The 20,051-nt window shown below is 37.4% G+C and overlaps 1 protein-coding gene and 1 long non-coding RNA gene across 2 annotated transcripts in view; one reads left to right on the top strand and one right to left on the bottom strand.

The window, feature by feature from the left end:
* Positions 1 to 20,051, bottom strand: part of LOC124171470 — a 142,129-nt gene that overhangs the window by 99,065 nt on the left and 23,013 nt on the right. The gene's annotated exons all lie outside the window — the stretch shown is intronic.
* LOC124171471 lies at positions 14,112 to 15,061 on the top strand. The gene is made up of 3 exons (XR_006867737.1): positions 14,112 to 14,174; positions 14,392 to 14,533; positions 14,992 to 15,061. It is a non-coding gene; the product is annotated as an uncharacterized LOC124171471 (long non-coding RNA).

Here is a 20,051-nt window from a genome sequence, read left to right as displayed (position 1 = left end):
AGTTTTTTTTGCTTACATTAAATTATCTCCAGTGGTCTTTTGTTTAGGGAGTAGCCATATGAGAATAATTGAAAAAGGTATATTCATCAGCACGTGGCTCAGCAAATATGGCCACAGAAGCGGCTTTTAATTTTCCGACGCCACGTCAAGCCCTGCATATGGCCGTTTTTGGAACTAAACGGGCCCTACTTAATGTAGGGTTACCGAACCAGCCCTACACCCTACAAAAACATGACATGCCAAACTTCGTCTGCTGATCACTTCGATTAAAGTAGCTACGTTACAATGGATAATAAGGGAGACGAGCACACATAAACCATTTAAGATGTACAGTAGCACAGCGGAAAGGTAATAATACTGCTACATTATACCCATCAAGTGAAATAAATAATAAAATTGGCTGAAGTATATTACGTATAATATAGTTGTATACATCACCGTGTTACTGCGGATATATATTAATATTTTTCACGTTTGGCACTTGCTACGCTTTTGAGAAACCAATATCGTTTACGTACAACCATAGAAAACATTTTCATGCCGCTTTCTGCCACATAATAAACTTAACTACGAAATGTAAAATACGAAATAAACTTTGATGATGCAACGTAAGTTCTCACGTCAATGGTCACATTTTCCCCGTACTTATCACTATTTTGTACATACCGTTTTTGAAGTAATTTAAAGACAATATGAGTCTACTTTTGGCTCGATATGAGAGTATTTGTAGCGATATTTAATGTACCGACACGACGGCGAACGACAACAATTGTTTATTTACCTTGAGCCGTTGCCCTAACAATACGCCCGAAAATTATCGGACGTCTTTTCTTAGTTTCATAGTTAGGTCTCATTACGCACCCAGAGTGAAAAACTGGCGCTATGCCATCATCTACGTCATTTCTGAGAACTTGACGACGGAATTAACTCCACCACTTATGTAGGGTCGACTGGGAAACGCATGTAGGGGCCTCTTGTTATGTAGGGACGGATGTGTAGGGTTGACTAAGAATACGGGCCTAAGTGTCCAAGTTCAAAAACCCGCGGTGTCGGAACTTGTGCTTTGAAAGCTGCCTCCCTACGCCGGCATTCTCGGCAGGCTACCTTTTTTAAACCTGCCCTCAAAGCGGAAATGACATCTCTCAAATACAACATCTGGCCATTGATTCAAATCTGAATGAATTACTTACCCTCATCTTCTCTAATATTCCATGCCGTGCGACTGGCTCAATTCCCAGTTTTGTTAGTAAACCTGAGGAGGCCCTAATAATCGGCCTAATCCCCTAAATTGATTGATCAAATTTAATGAACATTTAGGGCAGAAAATTATGTGACTGCCGAAGATCCATCCATTATTGTGAGTAATTGAGCGAGTCGCAAATAGCTGTGAATGTAAACCGGTGAATGAATTCACAGGGAATGAAAAATAGCATTTGCGTAATATTTCATACTTGGGATTATTAGTTTTCCTGTTCATTTATTACACATTATTACCGCAATAAATAGGAACAACCAAATAAATGAAATTTTATTTATTCCAAAAGTTACCCCAAATATGGATAGGTTTTTTTCACTATTCACCACCACCTAACACACTTTACCTAGCCTGAGATCTGTGATGTTGAACATAATGCTCCATCACCCGCCCGTTGAGGGGGGTAACCAGCATGCTATTCATAATAGAAAATCAATAAAAGTCGAAACCAATTAATATATTTTATATGGTATCATAATAGTAGGTAGCTAACACAAACGCACCCGGCGGGTAATTCCCTTTCGAAAATCCCTTTAAAATGGAGACGTTATTGAAAAGCATATGCCAACCCTTGCCCAATTCCTAAATCGTATATGACTCATTACCATCAACAAACTATTATAAAAATCAATTGCGAATGTTTGGTCCATACGTTCGGCTGTGCCGTTTTGTTTTAGAGTGTAAGGAACAGAAACCTTACCCGGTGCCAAACCTGAGAAGATTTTATCAATAGTATTCGCCGAGAAAGCTTACAATCTTTTATTTGATACAGCTCTATAGAAAGCCTTTATCTGCACCAGCGATGCAAGTCCTATTTTTGGCCGTGAAGTTCTCCCTAAAGCGAAACACCCGGGAACTGGGGACATTTAAGTACCTACAACTAGCATAGCCCAAAGTGGATTGCAATCCGGCCATTTCCATTGTGCTGGATACTTCAAATTCCCGCTTCGGAACAAACATCCTGCCTCCGACCCCCGACCCCCTCACGGGCTGATGCCCCTTTCATGAGGAGTTTCAAGGACCACGCCTTGAATTCCGAGGAAAATGGTGTCTATTTCTGCTAAGCTAAGACAATTGAGAGGATCTCTTAAATAACTGGTACGGTGTGGTATTTCAATAACTCGAATTTTGCGGGCACCATTTTTTCTGTTTTCATTAAATATATTCCGAAATCTTCCTATTTTTCTTTTTCATGTGAGTAACACTTGGGGAAATGCTGTTTAAAAGATCGAATTACTAGCTGGGTAGATATGTTTATTACAACAAATGCGAGCGATAGCTGAGGTCATTTGCGCTATGAGGGATGGGTAGGTAAGGAAGGGTTTAGAGAAACCCGGCGTCGGCATTGTCCTGCTCTTAGCGAAAGACGCCAAGGGGACCACGGCTTAACGTCCCATCCGACGGACGGAGCGTTGCGCTTGAAATATTCTCCACGCAACATCCAAGCAGGGATCAAGCCGCCTCTGAAATCTCTCTGCCACCGCCGGGATTTGAACCCCGACCGACTGGGTGGGAGGCCATTACTCCAGCCAAAACACCAACCGGTTCCCCTCTTAAGTGACTTCACACTCCGTAAACCCAGTACAAAATTCCTGTGACAACAATATGAAAATACTTGGATTCCGTGGGGGTGACCATCATTTTAAATAATGCACGCGGTGTTTATTGTAGAAGTAATAAATTCGAATTTAAAAAAGGATATAGATTGTAACGTGGCGGGGTAGGGCAGAATAGAGACAATTTTTCAACCTTTTCAAGGTCAAGGGTGACATCCAAAGCGGTAAAAGCGGTGCCTGAGGGATCCAACTTCGCAGGGGCGCAGCTAGGAATTAAGGCTGGGGGAGGTTTAGGTGCAACTAATATGTACAGGGGTGTGTGGAGTATGGAATACCCACCAGGATAAGCGGTAGGTGCGAGATTAATAAATTGCGGAATTTTAAGATAAATGGTTCAAAATGGTGAGTTTTACGGCTTTCTGAGGGATATTTTATTAATTCTGACACTATTCTATTAGTAATATCAATCCAATAAAGTAAAATGGAATAAACTTGAAATTTCTCTGAGCTCTTGGGGGGGGGGGGGGTTATCCCCCAACCCCCCCCCCCCTCGCTGCGCCACTGCACCTTCGAATCGTCAAAAATTGACACAGGCGTACGGACGGCGTTACCCAGATGTTAAGCGATTTTGGCTGGGATCCGATTGAGATTGAGATTTAGGAGCGACACAGAGAACATAATATTAGAGCCCCATTATACTTCCCAGTCCGACAGAAGTGATAAATTAAGATATATATTTTGCCGAACGGATAGATATGGGAATTCGTTTTTCCCCCGAACCATAAAGAACTTTAATAATTACTGGTCGTAATCTTGTTTAAGCATTTGCTTTTTATATGTAGACGGCTGGTGTCCTAACACCCCCTGCCGCACGCCTTTATATGCGGCTTGAGAGGTAGCATGTACATGTAGACGGTTCCTAGTCATTGAAGTTAACATTTCACTTGAATATCCCGTATACCTAGGACATTAACCAATTCCATCATTCTCATTATTTACACTCCCTATCGCATTTCTGTAACTAAAATTAAAATTAAGATATTCCTCAATTTCGTAGAGAAGCATGCTCCAAATGTAATTTCTGATAAACTGTTTCCTTACTTCAATGTTTAAATTTACCGCTGTGTATATCTTTCTCTTGGTGGAATGATCTCTTCGTCAGGGCCATTCTGCTGGTAATTTCTTTCTTGCTTCTCCCGTCACTAGTTTCCTTACTTCCCAAGTAACCGAATTCATCCACCTCTATCAATTTTTGCCTCTCTATTTTAATGTTAGTCTTTACGTCTTCCCTTCTGATACACACGAATATCTTGGTTTTCTTCGCGCTTATTTTCAGTTGATATTTACCGATTACCCTACCCATATTAACCAGAATATTTTTCAAATCCTCCTCTGTTTCTGCTATAACGGCTATGTCATCGGCAAATCTTATCATGCTAATTTTTTCTCCATGGGTATTCACTCCCAATGGCTTTTCTTTGATTTCATTAATGGCTCTCAATGTAAACGTTGAAAATTATGGGTGACAATGCACAGCCTTATCTCACTCCTTTCCTAATTTTTGCTTCTTCACAGCTGGGCCCTGATTTTATCACGGCTACTTGGTTTTTGTATAAACTGTGGATGATTCTTCTGTCATTGTAAAGAACCCAAATTTCTTTTAGGATTCTTCTGTAACACTACATTTCGAAGGCCTCTATCCTTGCTTCCCTGCTGCTGTCATTTTCCATGCCTCACTTTCGTATAGGAGCACATTCCACATGTAGGTTCTTATAAATTTTTTCCTTACTTCCATATTTAAGTTTCGCGCTGTAAGCAGGTCTTTCTTTTGGTGGAATGCTCTCTTTGCCTGGGCTATTCTGCTGATAATATCTTTCTAGCTTCTACCATCGCTAGTTATCCTGCTTTCCAGATAACAGAGTTCAATCACCCCTTCCCTTGTCCCCATACTTTAATGCCACTCTTTACTTCTCCTGCAGCATACTAATATCTTGGTTTTCTCTGTGTTAAATTTCAGCTGATATTTATCCATTATCCCATCCATATTTACCAGAGTATTTTTCGAATCCTTCTCTGTCTCTGCTATGACAACTATGTCATCGGCAAATCTTCGCATACTCCTTTTTTCTTAATTTATATTCACTCCAGATCTTTGATTTCATTAATGGCTTTAAACGTTGAAAATTACCTTGTCCCATTCCTTTCCTAATTCTTGCTTCTTCACGGCTGGGCCCTGATTTGATCACCTCTACTTGGTTTTTGTATAAACTATGGATTATTCTCCTGTCATTGTTAATAACGCAAATTTCTTTCAGGATTCCCAGCATTGTGTTGCAATCCACACTGTCAAATGCCTTCTCTAAGTCCACGAATGCAACGAACGTTGGCTTTTTTCTTTTCCATTCTCTTCTCTGTCTGTCAATATTGCTTCCTTTGTGGCTTTACTTTTGCAGAAACCGAATTGGTCTTCACCCAAGTACTCCTCTGCTCTTCGTTCTATTCTTATATAGATGATCCTTGTCAGAATCTTCGATGCATATGTTGTCAGGCTTATGGTCCTAAAATATTCATAGTTCTCTTTTTTCCTCGTGAAAATGGTGATTATAATGTTCCTTTCGGAGTTTCTCACCTGTTGAATATATTTCACTTACGAATTTTTACAGCTGTTCCAACGTATCTTCTCCAACAATTACATTTAGTTCTACTAGAATATCTTAAATTCCAGATACTTTATTCACCCGCAGGTCCCGCACTGCCGCATTAAATTCTGATCTTAAAATAGGGGATGCCATGTCATCTTTATCCGCTTCCCTTTCGTTTTCGATAGCATTCATTTTAAGGCTATTTCCGTCACACAAATCTTCCAGATATTCTTTCCATCTCTTCCCTTTTTCTTCGTTTTCAATCAATAGTTCTCCGTTTTTGTCCCTAAGGGTATTACATCTTACGCCTCTTTTCAACAGTGGTTTCTCACCAAGGTTCTTAGACTGTAAGACTGTTCTTACTCTAAGAACCTTGGTTTCTCACTATCCCATAGGCGGCCACTACTTTACCATCTCCAAAGAGCAAAAATAAGTTCTTTTTACTGACAAGGTGTAAGATTATTTTGGATAAAACTAACAATAATCATAATTTTCATGATGGACAATCTCTACCATGCTTAATTGTCACTTTGATAATTTACTTAGATTTTTGAGCAGTTTTGATCTCTACTCAAAGTTGACTTTAGAACGGGTAGAGTTTGTCTCCAGACCTAACCATGAACCTATGAATTTAGGTGGGTCGAAAACTCGAATTTTTGGACACAATTCGCCCCGTGTGGAAAAGTAGTGTAGTCATATAATGATATAATGGTCTTTGGTCCGGATTTTTTCAAAATAATTTTTTTTATTCAAGCGGAATATGGAGACCAGCACCCAACAAAAATAAGTTCTTTTAACTAAGATCATTTTGGATATAAATAACGATGATCGTAATTTTCATGATTGGATTTACAAAATTTTAAAGTTATTTAGGAAAAGCTATAGTTTGGAAATGCGAGAGAATAAGCGACAAATTTCTTGTAGGCATTCCGTAAACCACCCAAAATATCTTACTAAGTGAGACAAAATTTCCAATTTTGCCTGCGGGAAGCCTAATTCCTATTAAATTAAGTAATTTTTTAAAATTTTATCCCATTATAAACTATGTTTATTTCAGGTTTCATTGCGTCTCAAACTTTTTGACCTAAAGTTCTTTGAAGAAAATTATTGGCGCGGGGGGGGGGGGGGGGTTTAGTCCTGAGCTGCCATACCAAAGGTTGCGGGAATGGAGCAGTCCTATCCATACCGTTATCAAAGAGATGGATTAGCTAATTACCTGCACCACATCGTGCCACTTATCATACAAGATACAGGGTATGGATATGTGTGTACTTTAAGTGTTAACTTATTATAAGACCCCGGGGCAAAGGCCAATTTGCTGCCGTTTTCGGTGGTATGGGAATAAATTTAAAAAAATATTCGATACAGAAAGATGTGCTTTCAATTCCATTCATGTTTCAAGGATTGAAATTCTCACTAGGAGCGAGTTTACATATTTGATCCCGAAAAAAGTAACGAATTTTCCGGCCTATCCTATTTTGCGTAAAATCATCATTCAATCTGTGCCATACATAATTTTTTAACATAATTATTACATACAAAATTATTTTTAATTATGTATTGTAAGTGGGCTACTGCCTAATAATAAAATTATTATTATTGTGTCAAAGAAGGAAACCATTATGACTAATAATATTATATTTTCTGCTAAACTATAAGTAAAAATGTTTTGAATTGTTATCTATAATTAACATCAAAGCACCCTCCTCGCCAAATGGGTGTTAAAATATTTTCCATATCCCATATGTTAATTTTTAACTATTCACACATACTATCGATGTACAGCATTCCAGGGTTCACAGTAGGTAATCATTGCCTTGATGCAGAAATTTTTTTAATCTTTGATTTGTCAAAAGGTGTCTCGAACAATCGATAGAGTGAATTATTTTATTAAGGTATTATTGCAATTTATGTGCAATATTGTCCGAATTAGTGCAACGTTTAATTATCTATAAGATTTTTTATTCCAAATGTTTGATTCTGTTTTTCTAAAAGAAACACTACTGTCCATGCATAAATATTATTATTATTGTTATTATTATTGATGTTATTAATTTACAGAGCCCACCGAGCAGTTGGGCGGCCGGTTCGTGACCGTGCAAACGTCCGGATACCATGGCTACGTGTGCTTCGACCTGATGTCCGCCGACCCCCGCCCCCGGCCCGTCATGCTCAACGGTCGGCCCACCTTGCGCATGGAAGGTTGCATCGTCAAAGTGTCCCTGCTTCCCAGCAGCAGCCAGGACGGGCCGAACGAACCCGTGAGAGAGGAGCGGCGGGATGTGGGCGTTCAGGTGTCGGAAAGGGACTTGGCGGCCGCCGCGGGGGCCGCAACCGTCCCTGACCCCAAAGGGATGAGCTCCGTCGCAGAGGTTCCTGATGACGACAACTCGCTGGCCAGTCACAGCACGATTGAGGCTCCTCACAATTCGGAGGAGGAGCAGAGGGATGGAGAACAGAGCCCCAACCCAGAAGAAGACGTTATAGAGTTAAAGCAACCTTGGGGCCCACAGATCGTGCCGACCATTCATCTCAGCTCTGGCGACAGCAGCTCCACGGACGAGGAATCTGCCTCCGTATCCTCTCTGGACCAGTAACGCAGACGTTATGATGCCATTTCGGTCCAACTTGAGGGTTTGTTTCTGATCATTAACAATAAAAGGTGAGGTGGGTGTTTGGAGAATATAATAGGGCGCAACAATCCATCTCGACCGGTCGCATTTAATCTTTTTTGGTATTTTATTAGTTTTTAAACTTTTTTTGTTTTCCAAATTTCCCGTCCACTGGCACAAACCGGCCTTTAAACCATCTTTTACATCAATATTCTGGATACGGACCACCTACTCAGTCGGGACTCGATCCCACGACCTTCGGATCCCACGGCTTCGGCAGGCGAAGGCACAACCGAGCCCGGCGGATTAAATAACTACCTTGAAATTTTCAGGGTGGGTCCATACAGTAGGCCCTAGTCAACATTTTCCCCAGTCTCTGATTTTAAGAATTTATACCTGCGATGGTGAAAAGATACAAGCAATTGTTCTCAAGGAGCTTCTTCATATGCTCTGAAAATTTCATAATGGCAGCATAAGTTTCAAATGAAGTTTTAAGGGATTTAGACGTACGAAAATTAGTAATAAATAATTTCGATGATTTAGAGAGCAGGCCGCTCGAGAGGGGCTGATGCGACCGCTTTAAGATTTTTCACGGCAATAATAATCAAAGCTCATCCAGAGTTTAAATGGGAATGTGTAATGAGGAAAATTGAGATAAGCACCGTATTCTGAATTATTTCGATAGATCATTTGCAAGGGTATGTCCTTGGCATTAAGTGATACTCCGGCGTTATGTAGTACCGAGATTATGCTTATTTTTATCATAAAATATCATGGCATGCACTTAATTAAAATTATTTAACCTAACCTCAGGTCAATCTTTGCCCCTAACATAAAATGTACATCTATTAACGTATCCTACGGGTTAAGTTCGGTTTTACGAATTATACCACCCGGTATCACCTTCCAAATCTGACTTCCCTTCTAACAAGGCTAACTGGAAGGCTATTCAATCCATAAATACACTACTACTATTACTACTACTACTGTACCATTCTCTTCCTCCGTTCCTCGTTTACTCAGTATTTTTCTCGGCATCTCAGCATCCCATTCACACCATTATTTTTATTTATTTTCTGTCTTTGGACAACTTGGATGCCCTGAACATGAACATTCCATAGAGCAGGGGCGGCAGTGAAGCCAGGGGCCCTAAACATAAAGCATAGCCCTCTTCAGGTCTCCCAATCATACTCACAATTCTAAGTTTTCCAAAGCCCATTTTCAGTATTTTCCGATTTTCACTCCCTCATAAAGAAATCATTCACCCGTCCTTGCCGTAGATACATCGAATATATTTGAAATAATTCTCCACTTGCCCGACCTTGCCAAAAAATGTATTATCAATTATATTTAAACTGAATTAATTGATTTTACTGACCTAATGATCAGTTTCAACGACTTGGCATTATAAAAATTTCAATTAATAATATCAATTATGAGTGCAATCTAGTGATGACCTGAGTTTTAAAAGATTTTGGGGAGAAATTTTCCCCTATAAGATATAAAAACAGTTGGATTTCTGGGAAAGTTTCACGGCTTCTAAACAAATATATAATCCCAACAGATTGACGGTTGTAAACTTTCTTTTTAGTTAGACATAAATGTGAATAATAGTAAAAAATAATACCTTACCTATATATACTATTAAATTTAAGTTTTGCTTCATTAAATAATTTATCACCAGTTATCTTTTTAAGTGCATTGAATATATGTATATTTATGATGAATTACAAGTGTTGTAAAAAATCATTGCCCTTTCAAGAGAAATAGCTTCTTAAATCTTTACTACGAAAGACTTGTGTATGTTTGTATGTTTTTGAAGATGTTCGCATTCGTTAGCTAGGTAAATTCCTGTTTTCAATATTGTTCCTTAACTCTAACCATATGCATTAACCTCGCATAAATGGAGCGAATGCACCAAAACTATTCCAATGTAGTCTCCTGTGTGATGAGAATTATGCTCTTCTCGATTTAGTATGCTGTGACTTTTTTCAAACTCTCTAAAATAATACGCTAATAAAATACATTTCATTCTGTAAGTGGAGCAATTTAAAGATGAGTAGAATTAGTGATTTTTCATGACTTTTCTCTCGAAAATACTGGAATACAAGTGGACACAACAAGAGTTTTTCAAAGGGCAATGCCACAATTTATAGAATTTTCCTGGAAATGGGTTTTATCAAATTCATATCAGCTTTCATCTTGCACTTCCATTATTGGAGAAAAGAATGCTGACTGTAACTGGTTCTAACGGTGAAAATTATAATTGTTAATTTACTAAGTAATAAATGTGTTTAATTATGAGTAAGTAATAATTGTAATTCAATGAATGATTTAATAAAAAATAATAATAATATACCATGGGGATGAATTGTTTTGTAAAACTTTCCTTTAACATCATGTGGTACCGTTGCTTTGTATAGTTCTGATTAAATATTCATTGAACGATTCTTCGATGAAACTCATGATTGAAGATACAGGCTAATAACGGTTTCCCCAGCATCACAGTGGAGAATTAGAAACTTATGACTTATTAATGGAACTTACAATGCCATAACAGAGAAAGCTCAACCAGCTACCGTTAGGGAATGGTTATTTTTCCACATGAAATCCTCATCAGTCACATATCCCGGGTTGAGAGAAAGGCTCCTCTTAAGTTATTGAGCAAAGGTTCACTGAAATCACAAGTGAAGACCAAAGCATAGCTTTGAGCCAGCGAGAACACTAACCCAGAATGCTCAAAATACTGACCTTTCTATTCGATATAGGGGAAGCCTCGTAACAGCTGCGTATCTTTTTAATTAGTGTTGCTCAGTGAGAATGTGTTTTGGGGTTCATGGACCATACAGGTTGCATTTTTCCAGCCTTTATATCAACTCACCAACCTGTCTGTTTGTTTGTCTGGTACAAATCTTGTAACTGAAATTTGACTCACTTCCTGTGAAGCAAAAACGCTGAAATTTTGCACACTTCTTCATTTCCGATGACAATACATGAAAATATAACTTTTTCTCTCCAACTCCCCTTTAACCACCCCCCAGTCAACCTATAGCCCCCCAAAACATGTTTTTACGGGGTGGAATTTTTAACATAGGGGGGTGGCATTTTTAACATAGGGGTAGGCATTTAAAAGCATAGGGGTGGCATTTTGAAACATAGGGGGCTTACCATTCACTGAAAATTTAATAAATATAGTGACTTTTTTAATACGTCACTTTTGGTTTTTCGGGGTCACTGAGTTTTTTTGCTTTGTGTCATATATAAACGTTGCTCATCCCCTGTAATCTAAATATAAAGGCTGGTTTTTAAAAAAAAATTTTTATAAGAGCTTATTACCCTCTGATTTCTGGATTCTTCCATCTACCACAGTATCATTGTCCTCGCCCTTTTTCTATTATATGTTCCTATCCCTTTCTTTCCTTTCCTCTGAATTTATCCAAAACTAAGGCAATTATCCTTCGTTTTGTCATTCAGCCTACCTTATGTAGCATCATAAATGTCTTTGGCTAACTGAATAGCAATAATTTTTATGGAATGGTCCCAGTAGATATAATAATGCTAGCTATTCAGCCAAACGTTCATGTATAACTGCGGTTACAAAAACCCCTTGTCATACGTTGTTACGAATCCCAGGGTAAAGAACGGTAAAAATATTCGCCAAATAAATAAAATATATTTGAATGAAAAAATCAATCACCTGAATTGACCCATCAAACTCAATTCCATTCATTCACATGGATTTCTTTTCATTAAATTTATCCAATGTAGTGCGCATAGTCGAAATTATAGCTCTCACTCATAATCGAGGAAATTTTATTCATCGTGACCGTTTGCAGCATCTCATTTTAAGATTCATATCAACAACCTAATGAATCGAGGTTAGCCAACTTCTGTATGATTTAGGATAAGCCAACTAATTAATATCCCAGTTTCAAGTGAAGACAGAATTATGCTATTCATTTGATCAGCCTATTGTCCTAACCTTCCCCCTTTCACGCTCACCCACTCAGTTATTCAAACCAAAAGTTAGTTTGGATGATTGACATTACCTCTCGCACCAGACTTAGCCCGTGAATTACTCGAAAAGGTCATAATCAGAAGTCATCAGTCCTAAGATTGGTTTGACGCAACTCAGTTCTCCCATTGGCCAATCTTTCAACACCTACACGATTCTTCTTCTTTAGATCGTCCATCGCCTGCTTCAGGAATCTCATTCGTAGTCCACACTGCCGCTCTTCCCTTCCACTTGATTGCCCTTTAATTATCCTTTTCTTTCGACCCTCGTGTCTCATCATGTGGCCGGAAAAAATTCTCCCATCTTCTACCAAAGGTTTTCAAAAGACTTTTCTCTTCGAACTTCCGCATTACTCACACGACCTATCCATTTGATAATTTTTCTCTAGTACCAAAATTCGACACCTTCTTCGATGCTGCCATCGTGTATCTCTCATCACGATAAATAAAGTAAGTCATAATAAATTGTTTCCTCACTTCAAGGTTTATATTTTCAGCTGTAAGAAGACTCCTCTTACCGAGGAATGCTCTCTTCGCTTGGGTTACTCTACTTAATATTTCCTCCTTGCTTTGCCCATTGTTGGTTAATCGGCTACCCAAGTAGCAAAACACATTCAACTCCCCAAGTTAATACTTCTCTAGCTACAGATTGGTCTTCGCCTCTTCTCTTCTACAGCAGAGCAGTAGGTACTTATGGATTGATTTTGAACTGGACGGATTGCACTTGGCATTGATTTCAGCCCATATCTAGTCATTAAGTTTTTTAGAGTTAACAGAAAGCTCTTCTAGTTTCTCTCTGTCTCTGCTATGACTTCTATGTCCTTAGCAAATCGCAGGATGTTAATTTTTCACGTATTTCGTTGATAGTTTTCTATAATTTTTTTAATTTAATTTAATCCATTAACAGTCAGACAACGAGGAATAAAGGCGGGGATTTGGATATATTATAAAGAGATGAGACGAATTTTGGAAGGCGGTAAGTAAGGCAGGAAAACGTAAAACATAGCCACATACAAAATAATCATCGATAGATCAAACATAGAACGAAAACTACAACATTCGTGTGAAGACAGGATTACATACAGATTTCTATTGGTCTTGGGCCGGTTTCGAAGTCTTCATAACATTACCAAGAGGTCAAAACCACAAGAAAAGAGTAAAAAAATTGTACTTTGCATAATAAAAATCAATAAATAAAATGATACTGAGAGTAATAGCGGTACGACCAACCATAAGCCATCCAGTAAATAAATGCGAAAGAACTAACATTAATGCATGAGATTTTTATTCGCTAAAAGTATTATTTATCCAGAAAATTTGATTAACAAAAAACTTAGAATCCAGTTCCATGTATAATAAATCTATTGCAGTAATGGCGTGTCTTTAATGCTTTTATTACATGGAAAATGAAAGGATATTTCGTTCACAATAAAACAGTTCCGCCACATCTGACCTGATTTGTTCAAAACAACCAGTTTTGAACAAATGCAGAGCTTATCAGCCTAAACTGGCATTGGTAAGACCGAAAAATTAGACAGGTATAAAAGACTACTCTTATGACCTTTTTGTATTACGCGCAAACATACAAATGTGACGTAATATGTGAAAAGAAATATCACTGCCAGGATTCAGACCATGTCAAGAAGAAAATAAAAATGCCTCCGAAATTCCAAGTACTCTTAGAAAAAATGAGTATGCTATTTTGTTTCTTGATTAAACTTTGATGCAAAAGCAGGGCGCAAGCGTTCAAAATGTATAAAGAGAAAGACTTATACGACAGCCAGCAATGATGTCACCTGCCGGCACCACTGCTGACATACGAAAAAAGGACTTAATAAAAGCATGATATCCCAAGTGGTGACAACTCGTTAAAAACGAACAATTTGTGAATAGGTACTCTTTATTCACCGAACAGATTTAGGTTTTCTCTTTTTTCAATTTTCCTAATGAAATTGCAGACAACCCTCCAAGTGGTGAGAAATGCAGTGGAGAGCTCTGGCGGCAACTGACGACACTAACTCAGTCTCGCCGACTCAGCACTCCACTAGCAATTGTGAAGTGATAGTGTTCGGACGCGGGCCCAACCTGTTAACTGGTAATTTTGAGCCTTTTTCCTGTTAATTTAAATATTTTGAGTTGTTAAAAACAATTTCCTCAAAATTGACGAAATTTCAGTGGATAATTCTTTTTTTACTTCATAAGTAGCTTACTTTACTATCTTTCATGAGTGATGCCATACCTAGCCGTACAGGAATTTACCAATGCTAATTTGTTCATCACTAATCCATTACTTCTTTTATCCTTTTCCACAGAAGCGAAAGGTTTATTGGATTGGAAAATCAGTGGAAGTGAGCAAGTGCCAGAGTTGAGCCGCTACCGTGAGAAGCCGCTCCAGGTACGCGAGTGGTCCAGAGGCAAAATTTTGGAAAGTCAACCCTTTCGCTCTTGATTTACGTGAGTTTTAGAATGCTTTTCACCACGAAAGACGAATTTCCGCAATTACATACGCTAAAAGTGATATATAAATAGTGCATATAGTGGGAAACGGGCAAATTAAGTTTTCATTTCACGTTGCAGTATATACAGTGAAATTGTGTGTAGTGCATAGTACATAGATAGAAATAAATAAAAAAGTGCACAATGTATATACTATAAATTAGAGTGCTATATTGATGTATAATAAATTTTAATGAATAATTTGAATCCAAGTTGATTTAGCAATTGAGTGGAGCTTCATTTCATGATGTGTTTTTAGTGGATTTAGTGCAAGTTATCTTGATGTGGAACTGTTATTCCTTTAAATTAAAGTTAATACTGTGAAAATTTTAAGAATTGACATGCATGCACTTGAAAATTTCCGTCAAAAGTTATGATTTGCCGACTAGTAAAAAAATTTCATTTCAACCTTCCAGAGCGCGGAAGCGTGGACGGACGTGGAGGAGCAGCGTATACAACGGGACACAGAGGAGCATCAAGAAATATGTGAGTAAACGATCACATTATTATATTTAAGTTAAAAGTGCAGTGAGTTAATTAAGTTATTTGTTCAAGAAACCATTTCATGCGAGGCAATTAGTGAAGAAAAATATCACGGGGTTATTGACGGCACCAGGAAGTCCACGAGGGTAGGAGAACGTTATAAGCGCGCGAGTGTGTTAAAAAACTTCTTACATGGATATTTAGATTGTTCGCTTCCTTCGCGCTAAACTTCAAATTCACAGACTTACCGTGTTACCCACTTGATAACCACGATGGAGAGATAAATGAATATTCTACACATATTTCGTGTGTGAAAATTTCACTTCTGCCGCGCTAAATGCTGTGTAATTCATATTAATTTCCACGAGAAATAAATTAACATGGGGAATAAGGAAATAGGGGTCTTTAAATTTAAATGCTCGTGGCTTGTTGCTCGGTCCAAGGGAATTTTTCTCATGGCAAATAATGTGAATATTTTCGCATGAATCCATTAAGAAAGCAGTTCAAAATTTATACATCGAAGCATAACTAAGTGAATGTACAATTATAAAGAAAATAACCACAGATTAGCCAAGAGTGCACCGCTATATTATTACCCAAACGTGCACATTGAAGTGAAAAACTGCCATAAAGGAAAAAACCTTGACCTTAGCCTTCACCGAGATTCGATCCTGGCCCGCGGTGATTTCCTCGACTAATCTCCATGGCAAACATCCCAGCGATCTAAGTTCTAGCTAGCGATTAAGATAGTATCGGAACAATGAAGTCTATCCTACTCGTAACCCATCCTATGATAGATATAGAGTTTGAACAGTGAAGAGACCAATGTTTTGGGGAACATTATTCTACCATCCTGTTACCAAGATTATATCCATCCCACTCGATAGCCTATTTATAATTGAGATAGAGTTTGTAAAATGAAGAGATCAGTTTTTGGGGATTAATTTTCTATCAACTAAATGCCTCAATGATGTCTTGACTACTCAATACCCTATTACTGTACGAGATAGAGTTTGAACAACGGAGAGACAATTATTTAGTTTAGAGTCATATTTAGTACCATATTACAGGAGGCTGTGTTTTTTAACATATTGTATCAACTCGGTACCCATTTTATGTCTAATCTCCTGGTAACACTATTTATGATTGAGATTGCGTTTGTGCAACCAAGAGACCAGTATTTCGGGGAACAGGTTTTATTTAATCGTTACCCTATTTATGTCTACACAACTGCTAACCATATTTATGGAGTATGATCTATGAAAAGATCAGTATATTGGGGTTCATATCTCAATCGACTTGTAAACGTATTTAGGTCTATCATACACATGACTGTATTTATTATTAAGATAGAGCAAAAAACGAAGAGATCAGTATTTTTGGGAACATTTTTCTATTGCCAATTTAACATGCTTATATCTATCCCACTCGTCACCCTATGCATGGTTGAGAATGCGTTTGAACTTCGAAGAGGCATCAAAGAGAGAAGGTATTTAGGGATCATTATTCTATTCCTCGTTGCCCTATTTATGTTTGATTGATTGTTCGATCAATAAATAAAACAGCATTATAGGTAATAAGAGAGAGATAGAATATTTTAGGGAACATATTTCTATCAACCAGTTATCTTTTTGTGTCTACCCTATTCGTCTCTCTCTTTTGATAAATGTGTATTTTGAATGTTTTTTGGGGAACATTTTTATATTGCCGCGTTACCATATTTATGTCTATCCCAATCGTTAACATACTTATCATCAAGATGGACTTGAGCAATGAAGAGACCTGTATTTTGGGGGACATTTTTCCATTGACTCGTTATCCTATTTACGTCTACTCTAATCGTTCTCTCATTTATGATAGCGTTTGAACAATGAATAGACCATCATTTTAGGAAAAAATTATCCATTGACTCGTTTAGCTATATATAAATATATTTAGATATATATAAATGAAATAGTTTCTGAACAGTGAAGAGGCCAGTATTTCTGGGATAATTTTCCTATTGACACATTACCCTATTTAGGTCTATCCTAATCGTTACCCTATTTATAAAAGACATGGAGTTTGAGCAATGAATAGACAAGAATTATTTGGGAAAATTTATCTCTAGACTCGTTCCCCTATTTCATAAAGAAATTGCGTTTAAACAGTAAAGATTTTAAGAAAGTATTTTAGGAAACGTTAATCTACTGACTTGTTGCCTTATATATGAACGAGATATGTTCAACAGTGAATAGACTACTGCCTTTGGGAACATATTTCTACTGCCTCGTTACCATATTAATACATAACCCACTCGTTACACATTAATCATGAATATAGCATTCCAAAAAATGTAGAGAACATTATTTATGGGTTATTAATCTGTCGATTCCTAATCCAATTTACGTTTATCCGACTCGTTACCTAATTTACGATTGGCGTAGTGTGTGAACAATGCAGAGACCCATATTTTGGGGAACATATTTCAATCGAGTCGAAACTCTTTTCATCTCAATCCAACTCTCTACTCTTCTAATGATAAAAATAGAGTTTGAATAGTGAACAGACCAATATTTTGGGGAACAATTTTCTTTTGACGCGATACCATATTTTTGTCTATCCAACTTGATACCTACCCTATTTATGAATGGGTTATAGTTTGAAGACTAACGCATTGTTTTTCTTTGGGGCACATTTTTATTTTGACTCGTTACCCTATATATATTTGAGACAGAAATCGAACAATGAACTGACCAGTATTTTAGCTAATCTATCTACTCGTTACGTAATCGTACTCGTATGCCAATCATACTCGTTTGCGTATTTATGGTACAAATATAGTTTCAAAAGTGAAGAGATAAATATTTTGGATAAATATATTTGCATTGATTTCTTACCCAACTTATGATTGAGATAGTGCTTGAACATTGAACAGACCAGAATGTTGGGTAGACTTTTTTTTCTGCTTCGTTACTATATTCATGCCTATCCTACGCCGTTTCCTATTTATGATTTAGATAGAGGTCGAACAGTGAAGAAACCAACATTTTTGGGAACCTTCTCCTATAATTCGTTTCCTATTATCTTTTTGCTACTCTTTATCATATTTAGGATCGATATAGAATTGTGAAGACTGAAGGAATCAGGATGTTGGGGAATAATTTTAGTATCTACTCGTAAACCATATATATGTATAACATACTCCATATTTATGAACTAGATCGAGTTTGAACAATAAAAGTATTAGCGTTTATGGGAATATTTTATAGTCATGATCTTAACCTATTTTCTGTTACCCTCTCGTCACCCTATATATATAATAGAGAAAGAGTTTGAATAATGAAGAGACCATTATTTTCGGGTTCACTTTTCTTTTTAGTCTATCCTATTTATGATTGAAGAAGAGTTCAATGTATGAAGAGACCAGTATTTTGGGGAACATATTTCTATCGAATTGCTACCCTATTTGTGTCTAATGAAAAATGAAAAAGTAGGAGCAATTTCCACAATTTTAAATCGTTTTACCTGATGATGCTGTAAAGCGAAACCGGTAGTATTAATAAATTTAAAATTGTAAATTGCTCCTGCTTTTTCATTTTTCATTATGTCACGCATCCACTCCATCTCACCTGAAGCCTAAGATTATATTTGTGTCTATCCTAGTCGTAACTCATCCTATGATAGATATAGAGTTTGAACAGTGAAGAGATCAATGTTTTGGGGAACATTATTCTATCATCCTGTTACCAAGATGATATCCATCCCACTCGATAGCCTATTTATAATTTAGATAATTTGAAAAATGAAGATACCAGTATTTTGGGGAAAATTTTTATATTGACTAATTACTCGATTTATGATTGAGAGGAAGAGTTCAAGAACAATGAACCGACCTTTACTTTAGGATATATATTTCCATCGACCTGATGCCTAATTTATATCTATCCTACTGGATACCGTTTTCACGATTTAGATAGAGCTTGAACAATAATGATACCAGTATTTTCGGGAACATTTTTCTATTGATTCGTTACCGTATTTATGATTGAGATAGAGTTCAAACAATGAAGGGAACAGTATTTTTGGGGACGTATTTCTTTAAACGCGGTACCCTATAAATGTCCTTTCTAATCGTTATCCTGTTTATGATTGAAATAAAGATTGAACAATGAAGAGACCAGTATTCCCGGAAACATGTTTTTCTTTATTCCATTTCCTTTTAATTTCTATTCTCTTCTTTCCCGTATTTATGACCGAGATAGAGCTGGAGTAATCAAAAGACCAGTATTTTGCGGAACTTTATTCTATTGACTCGTAACCCTATTTATGTCTTTCCCACTCGTTACTCTTTTTATGGCTGAGATAGAGTTTGAATAATGAAGGTACCACTAATTTGTGGATGATTATTCTATTTATTCGCTGCCATGTTTGTGATTGAGAGAGACTTCGAACAATGATGAGACCAGGATTTTGGGGAATATTTTTCTATTGACTCCCAATCTTATTTATTTTTATATTGCTCATTACACTATTTATGAATGAGTTGAAGTTTGAACAATGAAGGGACCAGTATTTTGGAATTGTTTTTATTGACTCAATGCCCTTCATATTTTTTCCCAATCGTTACCCTGTCTATGATTGAGATAGTGTGTAAGCATTGAAAAGGCTAGTATGCTGGGGAACATACGAGTATTTGGGTGGATATCAGTTTGGTTTTAGAAAAGGGAAGTCAACTTTTGACGCAATAGCAATAATGAGGTCCATCGCGGAGAGGAACCTAGAATATGACCAGAACGTGTAAGCCTGTTTCGTGGATTTTAAAAAAGCATTGGATAGGGTGAAATGGATAAAGTTAATGGATATAATCAAGAAAATAGGTGTAGATTGGAGGGATAGGCGACTGATTCGTAATCTGTACATGGAAAAGACTGCGCAAGTGATAGTAGCGGACGGAGAATCTGGGTGGGCAAGCATTGGCCGAGGTGTGAGGCAAGGCTGTCCTCTATCGCCG

This window comes from Ischnura elegans, chromosome X (genome assembly GCF_921293095.1).
Source record: "Ischnura elegans chromosome X, ioIscEleg1.1, whole genome shotgun sequence".
NCBI lineage: Eukaryota > Metazoa > Arthropoda > Insecta > Odonata > Coenagrionidae > Ischnura > Ischnura elegans.
The sequence above is the reverse complement of the archived record's forward strand: the minus strand, read 5'-3'. Positions and strand labels throughout refer to the sequence as shown.